Source organism: Archocentrus centrarchus, chromosome 24, assembly GCF_007364275.1.
Source record: "Archocentrus centrarchus isolate MPI-CPG fArcCen1 chromosome 24, fArcCen1, whole genome shotgun sequence".
Lineage (NCBI taxonomy): Eukaryota > Metazoa > Chordata > Actinopteri > Cichliformes > Cichlidae > Archocentrus > Archocentrus centrarchus.
This window is the reverse complement of record NC_044369.1, coordinates 13,497,044-13,512,087: the sequence shown is the minus strand read 5'-3', so window position 1 is coordinate 13,512,087 and position 15,044 is coordinate 13,497,044.

Below are 15,044 nucleotides of genomic sequence, written 5' to 3'. Positions count from 1 at the left end.
CACACTTTCCTTCCCCTTACACAGACTAAGTGCCACAAACACTTAAAGCTTTTGTTCTTGCCGCCTGAGCTCTTCATTAACCCTTCAAAAGACAGCTTTGTCCCTTTTCCCCCCAAAAGCCAAAAAATGATTCCCCTGTCTCTGACAATATCACACACTGCATATGTTGTATCCAACACATCTTCCAAATTAAAATCCAACAGAAGCAATATCACTACAGCTATGTTAAGGTTCGGGTAGCTTGGGTTAAAATGTGTCTTCATAGGAGACCTTTGTCATCACAGTTAGAACAACAACCATGTGGACAAGATTAGGGAAATATCATTGTCAAAGTTTGAAAAATGTTTACTCACAGTTGGGAATAAAGGAAACAGATGCGTATCCAAAAGTTTTTTGCACTCTCCTGACTTCCTCCTCCCCTCCTGCTGTTAGGGGGCTTTGTCATATGAACGTTAAAAAAAAGGTAAAAACATCTGATGCCTTTGTTCTTTGTCTTAACCTGTTCCATATATTATGTTAATGCTTTTATTGTTTCAAATTAAACCTAAGAATACATGTTTTGCTTTGTTTATTATGCAGAACGTATCTATATAAAAGCAGCTGTTCAATAATCATTAGCCCAATAAGCAGACAGAATGGTAATATCTTGCTGGAAGTGGATCCAATCAATCAGTAACGAGCATAATTTATCGTTGATAAGGAAGTCGAAGTAACGGCTGCGAGAAACATCAGTAGCTGTCCAGGAGTCGATACACAGTCAAACACTATATTAGGAAATGTTGTTTTAACAGACCTGAAGGGGGCATCATCTTGGGAATGCTTTTCAGTATAATGCAGCTCAATATACAGTGCTGCACTATCCTTAGAGACTCAATAATATGACTACAATTTCTGACAATGCCAACAAAAATGAAAGAAAATCTATAAAAATGGTATTTAAACAAAATGTATGGCAGAGAACTGATCACTCATTATTAAATATAAAGCTGCAGACAGCTTAGCGAAGACACCGCCAGATCCCACCTTAAATCAAGGTAACAAAATCCACCTACAGTACCAGCACCACTAACCTAGTGTGTGTTTAACAATGAAACAACCAACAGAAAGTGGTTAGATTACAGTTCAACTTAACAGCAGTTTGTATACAACTGCATCCATCTGATCCATGCTTGCTGACAGTTTTCTGCTGTAATATGCAGTAACTCTTTTAGTCGCCATCTGGATTGTTTATCTGCATGTTACTAAAAGCTGTTCACACCTGATTGGTCAGTACCTACTTGTACTGCAAGTGAACTAAAAGCAGAAACCAGAAACCTTTCACCACCTAAAATATTGTCTGCTGCATACATATTCTGCTTATATGCACAATATGTATGTACAGATTATGAATAATCAACTGCTTCTCCAAGTGGTTGCTGCAAAGGTTGTTCTGCACAACACTTTAATTCACTGGGCATGTATAATTCAGAGTTATGGAAAACTAACTTGCAAGAATTTGAAGCAAGCTTAGGTGAACAGCATGAGTTTGCAACAACTGACCCACATGCAGACCAGTTAAGTCTTTTTAAGTGACACAGACTGACTGTGCTTAACACACCACCTGTGATGTGAGAAGTTGTTATCCACTGACTGCCTGTCTTATGCATCAACACAGCCTATAAATCATGAGCAGATGTATGGAAATTCTAGCAGTCGCTGTGTTAGGCCTAATTTCATAAAGTAGGAGATCCAAATCTACAGTCTTGATTATCTTATGTGATACAGCAATTTTTCCCACTTCCTCAGATTTATGAGTCTTTCAGTTTCTCGGATGGTATTCCCTCAGTGCCAGAACAAGTTCAGGAATTTCTGCCTCTTCCCAGCCAGAAATCGGACCGAGGCGCAAGATACAGCTTTTAAAAGAGCAGGAATCCCTCAAAGTTGGCCGGAGAAGCTGCAGGGAGAGTCCAGGAAAGCAAGGAGTGTCTTCGCCATTCCAGCAGACAAAACAACAACAGCGACACAGAAATAACTCAAGCATCTACGTCAAGAAGAGCTACGTCAACAGCAACAGCCGCAGCTAATGATAGAGCTGGGTGGCAGCAAGGCCGGAGCAGAACCCGGGAAAAGAATTTATGATAGGAGGCAATTTCAGTATTTAACTATGCAGTAAATACTGCAAAAGGCAGAAGCAAACTAAAGAAATCAAGCACAGGCTTTCAGAAGTTAGATTTGTCTGTGGGGGTTGTTCAACAAGCTTTCTTTGACAGATAAAATGTCACATTTTTAAAGTGTAAATCTCTGAAACAGAAGAGAGCCGTGCGCAGGGCCACCGTGTGTGTGTGTGTGCGCACTATATGTATATACACAAATATTGTGTGTGGAGTTAGTATGTGAGCATGTGTGGCTATCAGGAGGAAGCTGTGTTTGGCCTCAGATTAAAATGCATGACAGGGGTCCTGCTCCAGGAAAGGAGACCAGACGGGGATTTTTCTCCCATTAGGGAAACACATGACATATATTTAAATAATATACACATATATATAAAGTTCTTCCACATATGGCAATGCATCTAATAAACATACTTATGCATCTCATTGTAATTTTAGAGACAAAATTAAATATAAACTTATAAATTATCCTTGAATTGTCATGTCAAAAAGTTACTAGTGGTATTCTACGGCTAAACAGAATTAAACAGTATTTGAATGCATACATACTGGATATTTTAATGGTAACTTTATTGGGTCAGTTCACTTTCTTTTGGGGAGAAAGCAAAAATGTAAGTCTAAATCTGTGCCCGTCAGAAGCTGGGTGCTCCAGTTAGGGCTCCAAAAATGAGGACACACCACAAAGGAGAAGACACGGGTACGTGCGCTCACACACACACACACACACACACACACACACACACACACACACACACACACACACACACACACACACACACACACACACACACACTTAGGTAAGAGAGAGTGTGTGTCTGCATGTATGTCATTCTATTACAGTGTTTCAGTTACAAGCTGTCAAATATGATTTGTGTTTAACACCCACTTTATTGACATCTTTTCAAGGTCTGAAAACACTGAAGAATCTGTTAAAATTAGATCTACAGGCAAAGACAGGGGAGAATCACACTGTCACTACACGCTCATAATTTTAATACAGAAATAACGGTCAGCGTCTCCCAAGCTGAAACAGAAACTAACTACAGCAGGCTGCCGGGCTGTCTAATTAGACAAGTTGGCAAAAGGTGCCATTAGAGTTATGCTAAATTGAAACTTTGGGTTGTATAATTGCCGGTCAGACTGGGGTTGGAGGAACAACCTCTGCAATTATGATTAAGCAAAGACCCTGCCTTTTAAAAAGGAAAAAAAACAAACAAACTTGGTGTTCTGTAATGTCTGAGTGTGTCAAGAGAGCAGACATACTGAGGTGTAGCCCTATTTACAATAGTTATTAAAGCATTAAAGCAGTTTGCACATCCAAAGCCTGAGCCCACGCTCTGTCAGTTTACCGATCCGCACAAAGGCTATGATAACCTGTCACTCACCTCAGAGAGACCATTCCTATGATTAGCCTTTCCTCAGCTGCTGATTTCCCAGTATCCTTTCACAGGTTAGATCCATTTGGAAAGTTTCACTGTCTTAGAATGCTGACTGACTTTGAGAGGTAGGTACAGCTTCGCGTCAAGGCGGCCCAGTCCGTGGTCCACACTTCTACAGTATGAGGTCAGTTTAGAGAGAAAGAGAGACACTGAGAGTGAAGAGGGAGAGCGTGGAGGGGGGGACAGATGGAAGCAAAATGCAACGGAACTGACTGCCCACTGGGAGGTGAGGGAGGGGAGGGGATGGGGGGGGAGAAGAGCTCGTAGATCCAAGCAGCCCACTTCCTGACCAATTACTGCTGCAAGACTAGTCGCTCTCCCTCTTTCCAACCGGGGCCCTTGCTCTGCCCCCTCTCTCACTTTGCGGTGTGGAATCGCCGCAAGAACTGGAGAGCTGCCAGCACTGCAGGCGACACATGTGACAGAAATTACACTGGAACAAGTGAGCGGTGCTATCACTGAAACTGTGACAACACGCCTAGAGGCCGAACAGAAGTGATGATGATGAAGAGGTAATGAGAAATAACGATCAGGAGCGTGGGTAGGCGAGACAAGCCGATGCACAGGGAGAGAAAGAAAAAAGAAAAAAAAAAAAAAAGGAGGGCGCAAGGATGAGCTGCCTCATCTAACCCCAAAACACACACCAACAAGTGGGTCACATCACATATAGCAGCACTCTGAAGCCTCATTTTCTGTCCCCTTGTTGTTCTTTACTCTTTAGGGTAACTTTCAACCACAGAGTTTCTGGGAGGCTGGAGGTCAAAGTTTGGGCAAAGAAAAGAAGAGATTTCAGGGTTTAGAGCTGGAAGTGCAACCTGCTGCAAACAGCTCTGTATGAGCACACACAACAAATATTCAAGCCAGTGGTCATTGTGTGTGCATAACTCATTTAGTCATTGTTCTGCATCCTAACAGAGCAGGATGGAGGAAAGTCCCTTTTCTGGAAGCCAGTGGCTATGTTCCTGCCTCCTGGTAGCGAGGCTTCCTGGGATTGATAAAGCAGGTCTTGGCCCCGTCAGTGCTCACACTTTCTTCCACATTTACTGCTCCGAGGATTTTCCAGGAAAAACAAAACTGCACGTGGTTCTACAGAAGTCGCATATGGTGGTAAACACTGACCTTTGACAAGAAACCAACTAAAATACACAACTCTAATGACCTTAATGTTCTGAAAAATACATTTTTTTGAGTGCACGTTGGAGTGTGCACAAGCTATTAGGATACATCAAACAACCCAAGGAATAGTTTTAACTCTTATCTGCGACCTACTGTAGCAGTGACCAGTGACCAAACAAACAGGAGTGATTTGGGTCAGTAACTGGCTGCCATTATTCCAATCAGGAAAACACACAGGTACTGTGCTAAGGCCCCTGTAAGCGAACACCACACCTTGCACTTTAAAACCTGCAGAGACAATGACAGACTCTAGCATGAGGGCCTAACAGAAAGCAAGCTGATAAGACAATGCTTTTAATTCCACTTCAAGAACAAGGTGGCTAAAGTGTTGGGTAGCTTGTCAAACCCAGAAAAGTAGACCAAAATAACTGAAGTCGGTAGACTAACAGTTAAGTAGTTAAAGTAATCCTTGAATATATGTATTCTGCTTTGATATTCTAAAGAATAATGATTAATGATTAAGTTTATCAATAATAATAATAGTGCAAAGCCAAAAAATACATTGAAATAATATGCTAATAATCACATAACATGCTAATAATCACAGACCCCCCCCCCACCAAAAAAAAAAAAAAAATGTATTGGCAGTCAAAGCCTGTACTGATGTCATAGGCATTATTCAGCTGTGTGATTATTTAAAGGAAATAAGTCATATCCCATTCCCTAATATTAGGTGTGTCTCTCCACAAGCCAAAAATGCTACATTAAATTGGTGTACCTTATGGAAAAAGTGAAAAAGGTCAACATATTTTTGTCTAGAGTGGCTAGAAAGAGATCATTTAACTGTTCATCAGTAGATATTTGGTTTAAAGTGTAAATGAAACGTACAGAGAAACAACTACAACAACAGGAAAGTCCCTCCCCTCCTGTCCCGCAACCATTTCCTACTTATCTTCTGTTTCTTGTTTACAAATGAACAAATCAAACAGGATGTGATGTCATTATGCAGGTGATTCATACTCATGTAACTTTGAGAGATTTCCTGGGGTCATCTAAATGACAAGAAAGGACGTGATATGAGATCATAGTTTCTTGTTTGCTACTCTGACCTCATTCTGAAAGTAACCTTGAGAGACACTCAAACAGTGCAAAGCCTCCAGAGATACGTCATATCTTCTGAATTAAACAAGAGATGTCCACTGTGGTTTCATTTCAGCTACTAATGTGAATAGGTCAGTATGAGAGACTTAAACTATTTCCTCCAGATCTGATGATTGAATACTGAATGATTAAATCCTGGTTTCTGGATTCTGCATTTTGAAGTTTCAGTGTTAGCATTTTGGTAAGCACCATGGTATTTTTTTTAGAGCCACAAGCTAATATATTTCAGTGGAAGTTACTGGCTAAGGCTATCAAGCTTGGTTAGCAATCTGCATCAAAAGGTGCATACACATGCAGGGTTCTAGCCAGCAGTTGATTGCCCGGCATTGCGCCATGCTGAGGTTGTCTTGGGCTGAGAATTTTACAGGTTCACTATTGGAACTCTTCTATCACTGCAATTAACAAGCAGGCGCCACCCCTCGCACTCCAACCCGTCACCAATACCAGACTCAGATTTTTTTTTTTTCTCTCTCTCACTAGATTGCAGATTGCTGTGAAATAATACTACAGTGCAGCAATCTACCACCGGCTTGGCCAGTTTCGTTCACAATGTGCCCCCGCGATCTCGGACGGTCCTGTTCACGCTTGATTTTGCGGGGCTACAGAAAGCAAAATGACGACCAGCGTGAATGCGAGGGGGAAGAAGAGGAAAAGGGAGCTCGAAAGGACAATTTCCGGCTTCCTATTAAACATAAAATCCCAGGAGCTGTGAGAGGCCGGATACTCTAACTTAGGGAGTGCTTTTAGCAGCTGATCGGATCGATAAAACATCTGGATTATGTTTTTGTTGTGTACACTTTTTATGTGATTTCTGTAAACCAATTAGTGGAAGGAAACAGCACTCTGGGGCACGCTGAATGCATGATATGTAAGTGTAACTCTTCTGGTTTATATGCAAAAAGAATTATTGTTCTATAATCAAATAAGGACTGAATTAGAGTTCTGCCTCCCTACGTAACCGGAAATCCCCTGTGAACCCTATGCTGTAACATACTACGAAATACTCAGAAATATAAGTACAGCTATATACATACATACATGAATACATCCACAAGGATTGTGACTACAGCACAGGCTTCAGAGGAGATTTCTGGTTACCTGCAAAGACCAGAGGCAGAAGTCTAATTCAGGCCTAACTGTTCACCATCACTCAATTAGCAAGCGGGCGTGGCATGTTTAACATTGGCAAGCAAATGCTAAGTAAAAAAAAATAAAAAATGTTTTTTTTAAAAAGTAGAATTTCACTCACCAAAACTGAAGCACACACTTCTTTGATAGGCTGTACCACACAGCTCCCCATACATGGTCAAGAGGTTCAGTTCACTGACTCAAATTAGTGGATATGAGGCCTAGCTGGTTCAGAATGGTTTTTATCATTTAAGGAATATCTAAAAAACTCAGATTACTGGTGTCAAAGGCTGAGCTTGAGATGATTATTCATGCTTTTATCTCTTCCCGTCTGGATTATTGTAATGGTCTTTTTACTTGTTTTAACAAATCAGCTTTGGATCACCTTCAAACTGTGCAGAATGCTGCAGCAAGACTTTTAACTGGCACCAATAGAAGATCTCATATCACTCCAGTTTTGGCCTCTCTTCATTGGTTGCCGGTAAATTTTAGATTTCATTTTAAAATTTTAGTTTTAATCTTTAGGGCCTGACATGACCAAGCCCCCCAGTATATCTCTGACCTGTTGAAACCATATTCTTCATCCCGAGCTCTTAGATCATCAGGTCAAAGGTTACTGTTGGTCGCTCGCACTCGTTTCAAAACTCGTGGGGATCGGGCTTTTGGGGCTGTGGCACCAAGGTTGTGGAATTCTCTTCCACTGTCTTTACACTGTACAGACTCCATTGACTCTTTTAAAAAGCAGCTGAAGACATTTTTATACAGACAAGCTTTTAATTAACATGTTATATTGTATTCTATTGTTTTATATTGTTATACTTTTATTTTTGTTTTTTGTTGTGAAGCACTTTGTGATTTTTATCTGTGATAAGTGCTATATAAATAAATTTTACTTACTTACTTACTAGCAGACAGTGATTGGCCCTGTGCCAGCACACCCTTCAGTAAAGGCAGCCACACCCACACACGGCTGCTATCCAAAAGACCAAAACAGGAAATGCACTTTTTTGGCACTTTTATATTTTAATAGCTCTGAAGGTTGCTTCTCAGCCAAAACAGTGACCCTTTGATTAGATTTTTACAGTTCAGGTGGTCTGCGCTAAACGTTCCCCCTCAGACTCAGGTTACAGTAGAACTGTTAATGCTCCCGCTCACACTCCAACCTGACGCACCATCTTTGGGCTCGGAGGGCACAGACTCTTCCACTGAAACCTGCTCTTGGTCATGAGCTGAAGAGCTCTCAGCACCAGTGATAATCCTCAACATGAAAGTTCCCACTTTTTAAATCAGGTGTGAGTTTTGATTTTCAAAGGTTCATGTTAAGCAACAATAACAGATACATGATTCTGTTGACAAAATAGTATTGCAGAGTAAAAAAGAAAAAAGACTCTCATAACCTATTTGATAAGTCAGCACCACTTTACATGGGCAGTTCTAAAATACTCAAAGTTAGATTAAAATAGTTTTTTTTTTTTGTGTGGTTTTACTACAAGAAACTGATACTAGCACCCCTGCTATAAATATGAATGGGACATCTTAGTAAGTACATGTGTTTGGGATTAAGATTAAAAGATTTAAATTGCAGTTAGAAACCGAGACGAGGCCGCAACTCAACCGCTGGGCTGCTCTCGTCAGAAGTAGGAGCCAAAAACGCGACTGCTCGGACTAAGATAAAGGTGGGGTGAGTAAAGCTGTCTGCATCTGACTACAGCTGATGGCAAAATACTGATGTGTGTGCAGGCGCCACAATCTGTCTATGGCGGTATGTGTGCGTATGCCTGCATCTGTGCAGGCATGTGGGTTTGAGTGGGATAAAGAGCCATGAGTGTGTGTTGGCAGGATCCCTTTGACCTGTGGAGGCTTTATTTTCCCTCATATTCATATTGGGCTAATACTCTGCCTTTCCCATGCCAGTGAAAACCCTGGAAGCCGAGCCCTCTCCGGCCCTCTTCTCTCTTAGGGAACCTAAGATGTCACTGCACACAAAAGGAGCCATGAAAGCCGTCCAACTCAAGCAGGGGCTATTATTTACATTAAAAAAAAAAAAGAAAAAAAAGGAAAATCGCTTTTCTCCCAAACGCCAGCCCCCCCTCCCCCACAAGCGTCAGCCGTCTGTTTCCTTCCAGTGCTTCCCTTTTTTTGCCCTTTTCCAGTCCCTTCATTTCTCTTTAATTCCTCTCTTTCCTTCAGTCATGTCTCTTTCTCTTTATAGCCCTCTGCCCCCATAACATAATAAAGTAAATTGTGGGTTTTGCAGCCAGTAAGCCCAAAATTAGGCACAAGCCCCAAACTGAAGCTTTGCCAATCTTCATTGAGCCATTCAAAGCCAACAGAAAAATCCTTGCCGATCATATAATTCCCTCTAAGAGGAGAAACTCCACGTGGTGAACTTTGTTTAAAATAAATAAATAAAGGCTTTTCACAACAGCTTACCTTTTCTAAACTTCACAAACCATTTGAAACTAACAGCAACTGTAGATTATTCAAATCCCAAATTTCAGAGGTAACCGGGTCTTTTCATGCCGTTGCACGCATTAAATTAGCCTCATCCTTTAAAGTTTGTGACAAATACAAAGAAATCTAAATTATGAAAGGAAAGCTGTACTTAAAAAAAAAAAAAATGCAAGTTGATAAACATATCATTAGCTTAGGCTCCAGCCACACAGGTCTAGAGACCAGTAGATGAATTCCCAGCAACCCAAAATCCTTGCATCTTTTCATTTGCTGCTGTAAGAAAATGCACATTTTTCCCCTAGCGATGCATGGTTGCTAGGGGTTGGCCAAACAGGACTTTAGGGGAAGCTCATCAACTGATGGCTCACCCTCTGTACATCCAACTGGCAAATCTCATATAGAGCACACCATTTAAGTTGATTTAGCCTGCCTGTAGTTGCTGCACTTCTGCAGGCAACTACAGGCAGGCTAAATGCACCCCCCCATTTCCTGCTTTTTAAGCCATGTCTGACTTAATCTCTTTCAACATCAATCTGTTATCATTAATGTCCGCTCTGTTCTGCACTGGAGGGGCTTGCTGCTGCTCCCCCCACTCTCTGTTTTACCACGTCAGTATATTTAAAAGGACAAAGAAGACCCTGAATAGAACCATACATGAGTTACTGCAAATGCAAAATATAATGCTCAGAAAATACTGGTAAACTGGCACTACACCATCTTCACACTGTTGCCATTTAAGTTATACAGTACAGTACAGATGAGTAATAATCATGGAGTCTGAGTCCTGCTCATGCGTGGCTGAAGTTATCAGAGGGATATTTATTTCAGTTATTTGCATAGCAGGTTTTTAATGTTGCTAAGCAGCATTATCCTCAAATCTGCTGCGGTATCGACAGAGCAGCCAACTCCTGCTCCAGCTTGTTGATCGGAAGCTACTGTATGAACAGTAAAGTGTGGTCCAGTTATGGGCTCAGTGTTACTGCGGGTTTGTGCTGACAGAAAAAAAAAAATGAGATCACGTGTTGCTGTAATTACAGCTAGAGACCAAGACCAGAAGTATGTGACAGTCGGACCAAGGAATGTTTTCAGAAGGCTGAGGAACAAGAAAAAGTTTCTGGCCGTTGTGTTTACAGTAAGCACAGATGTTAGTGACAGGTCCTAACTTGACACAGATGTGATGGAGAGAAGAAGGGCCCCATAAACGCAGCAGCAACCAAACACATCCTGACACAGCACTTTCTACACCCTAAATAAAAAAAAAAAAAAAAAAAAAAAAAAAAAAAGAACTAATATGCAAAAAAACTTCAGTCTCAACCTAAAATGCAAATACTGCAAATACTGAGGTGAATAACACTCACTGTCATTTCAGCTGCAGTAATTAACAAAGCCATGGTTCATTACTGCAGAGTAATGGCAGAATGCATCTGATGCAGACTGACTGCCCAACAATTCTCAGATGTGTATAATCATTCTATAATCTCTCAAGTTGGGAAAAATGTTATCACGAGGTCCAAATCAATAACTATTCTGTATACGCCGAAACAGAATTGACATTTGTGCTGCATTTAAAGTTAAAAATGACCTGCAGTTCTCAACATACAGAAAGATCTGCGTCAAATTCAGGCACGAGCCAAAAAGCATTAACCCCGAGATACCCCAGTAGATTTTATTCCATTTTATCTCACATCTTGACTGTAACTCTACCTTTAATTATCTCCTATCCTTTTTCTCGTTATCTCTGGTGAGGTTCACTGTAGTGTTCGCCACCTGTATAATGTTTTAGTGAAGTGTGTTGCTAATATAAGCCAGAAGGATTCAATGACAACACCCAGGTGCCGAGCCCAGGCCAGACCCCCAAACCTGCAACGCATACGGACACACACACACACACCACACACACACACACACACACACACACACACACACACACACACACACACACACACACACACACACACACACACACACACGTCCCCATGGAGCTGTAACAGAACTCGGGATCTAGGACATGACAGAGTGAGAGAGATGTAGAGTTAGAGAGAAAACGGCTTGAAACTGAAACCATCGAAAGGAGATATCTACTGTTTACATAGTCATTTATACAAGATAAATTTTATACACTTTATCAGAGTTTTATCTTACTGATCAAATAGTGACACAGTTTACACCATCATGACTCATTTTAAACAGCACAGACTTCAGTAGGTATTTTGGAACAGTTATTTATGTTTTTCTCTATTTCACAGGGGTGCAGCTAATAATGATTCTTGTTCTGATTTGTTTCTCTTTTGTTTGCTTAATGATTTAAACCATAAAATAACAGCTAACAGTGGAAAAACATGTATCATAGGATGCAAGGTATTATTTAAAACCTCTGTTTGGAATTGGAAAGAAAGGTGATTTAAGTGAACTTGGATGTGGCATAGTTATTGGTGCCAGGTGAGTATTTCTACATTAGCACTGTTGTCAACTCACCAAATAACGTTACAACGTTACAACCAAGATATGCAGAAGAGCATCTCTGAATCCAAAACACAGCAGCAGAAGAGCACACTCAGTGCCACTCCTGTTAGCTAAGAACAGGAAACTGAGATTACAAATAACACAGGCTCACTAAAATTGCTGCAACACTCAGATGGTAGGGTCAGAATCTGGCATAAACAACATGAAAACATTGACTCATCCTGCCTTGTGTCAGCAGTTCAGGCTGGTGGTGGTGGTGGTATAATGGTGTTAGGGAGATTTTCTTGGCACACTTTGGGCCCCTTTGTACCAACTGAGCATCATTTAAAGGTCACAGCCTATCTGAGTGTTGTTGCTGACCATGTCCATCTAGTTTCACCCTCTAATAAAGTGACCAGTGCATGTATATTGTACTGTTGCCAACTCCAGTACAATTCATTTGAGCAACTATTAAGAAACTATGTCCACTGTAAACTACAGTATTACCTAGCATAGTACATCTGCATGAATGTAGGTATACAAGCTGCTGGCCATGGTAATCCTTACCAAATGTTATGAGCAAAAATGAGAGAAAAACTCTACATGAATGTGCTTGTGATGTGAGATAAACCACATAAGGATGCAGGTCTACGTGTGACCAGGCTACAAAAGAGACAAGGAGAAAGCTAGATGGAAGAGGGAGTAGGCTCATTTATTTTTAGGCCTGGTCCCCATGCACACTTATCACCAGGATGTGATTTAGAGACGGGTTTCTGAGCTTCACAGCTCATTATGAGCTGTCTGTAGGTCCTTATGAAGGACTGCAAAGCTTTTACAGAGCGCTGATATTGAGCCTTTGAGTACCTGCATGTTCTCAGGTGAGAATAATTCACAAGAAAAGAAAAACTGCAAAAAAGACACACCGGGCATAAAAATCGAAGCCATACAAAACATTGGTGTTCTGGGAATGTACAACTGTACATGAAAGTCTACCAAATGGCACCTGTGGAGGGCTCAGTACTGTGCAACTTCCTATCGTACAATTCATTTGAATCAAACAGGATCTCTCTCTCACACACACACACACACACACACACACACACACACACACGTAAGAGGCTATTTATATACCACTTCCTTTTATTTACCCAGCTTATTGTTCAGACCACATCTGCTGAGGACCAAAGGCACAATGGCCAATCCATATATGTAGCTGACCACACACACACACACACACACACACACACACACACACACACACACACACACACACACACACACACACACACACACACACACACACACGAGAGCAGCACAAAGAGTAAGGCAGCAGCCTCACACAACACAGCATTCAGGAAAACTGACAGCCTTTGTTCAGTGTCCAATTGGCAAAAAAGCTGATGCCACCTGTTAGTCAGAATGACATTCTTGAACTAGCGTTCAGCTTTGCACATATGTGTGCGTAATGTCATAGACCTGGACACAAAACTTTTTTAATGAATTAATTCACACACACACCTGCACACAAACGAGTACGGATTCACTGTTCTACTGACTATTTCCATAGTTGGACACTGGGTTTAAATGCTGGATATATCAGCTCATAGCAGAACGTGCCAGCCTTAATACAACTGAGCCCCTCGTGGTCCAGCACAGACCTAGGGCCTGACCCAGTTGCTCCTAAACAAAGTATATATGCAGATACATGTATAATAAGCTCTGATTCCCTAAATTTTATAACACTGCAACCCTTTCAGCAAGTTATTTCCCATGAGTCCAGGAGCTGCCCAAAATGGCCTCTGTAGTGTAAACAGCTTAGACAATTATCTTTCCAACCCTCCACCAGCAACCCACAGGGGTACAGCGGTGGGAGAGAGTAGGGGAACAGGAAACCAGCATGGTTTAATTTTCAAACCACTAACCTACCATCCCACCACAGAAACCCATAAATCACATCCAGGTACACAATAATCCATCCATCTATAAAAACCTTCAATCTAAGGTAGTTTACAACTTCTAAAAATATCTGTACTTAAACTGACAAGAGCCACATAAACACACCACCTATACAGACATTTTCTAAATTGGATTCTGAAATAAGAAAAACTGACTAAGAAAAAAGTTGAAATCTGGTGATGCGCTGATTAAATTAATCATTCAACATTTAAAAAGTGAAAGTAAGACTTATGGTCTGAAACCAGTTCAGCAATCCTAAAGAGGAACAAATATGCACACATATACAGCACAGGGATCTTCTTGAAGGCAGTGCTGATAGGTGGTTAGAGGATAAACACACATCCTTAGGTTTTCATTTGGGTTCTGTACTTGTACTTTTGGCTGGCAATGTAGGAACGCAAGCTGCTCCAGATTTTTTTTTTCTCCCTCCCTCTTCTGCACATATTTTCTCCTCGGTACAGGAAACAGTCATTTGTCAACACCACAAATAAATGTTGTTTGTTTCCTGCCCTAGACTGGGGATTTTTTTTTTTGGACCAGCATTGCAGATCTTGATCTCCTGCGTTGTGCTGACATGTGATACATGTTTTACTAAGCCAAGCAAACCTATAAAAATATGAAACAGCGACTTTATTTACAAAGTATGTAAAACATACATAGTTAGCAACAAGGGTTGCAATTCAGTTTCAAGAGATGTTTTTCCCACTATTCCTGGGACATACAAAAACATTTCGTCACATTAATCACAGGCTTGTTTGACATGGTAAAAAATAAATAAATAATAGGACTATACTATGCAAAATGGTGAAAATGTTCTTACTTAAAATCTTAGCACAGAAAGGTGGCAAAAGTAACAGCTTAAACTCATCATAAAGCTCATTTAGAAACCAAATGTCCAACTGGCTCCACTGATCCTCTGCTTGTTTGGGCATCCACAATGCTACACCCCAGTGCTCAGAGGGAGTCGGACCCCTGCTCCACTCCAGACGGGGGTTTCCGTGCCAAACGCTGCACAACAATAAAACAAAGCCATCACACTGGGGCTGGAGGTTGGAGGAGCGGGGTGGGCATGGAGGGACGGAGGGTGGGGTGGAGTGAGGGTGGAAAGTGAGAGGAACAGCTGCTGAGTGGGAGAGCTGGATTGGGGGGGGGCACATTGGAGAAAAAAGAAAGCTGGAGGAAGGGGGAGCTTTTCTCT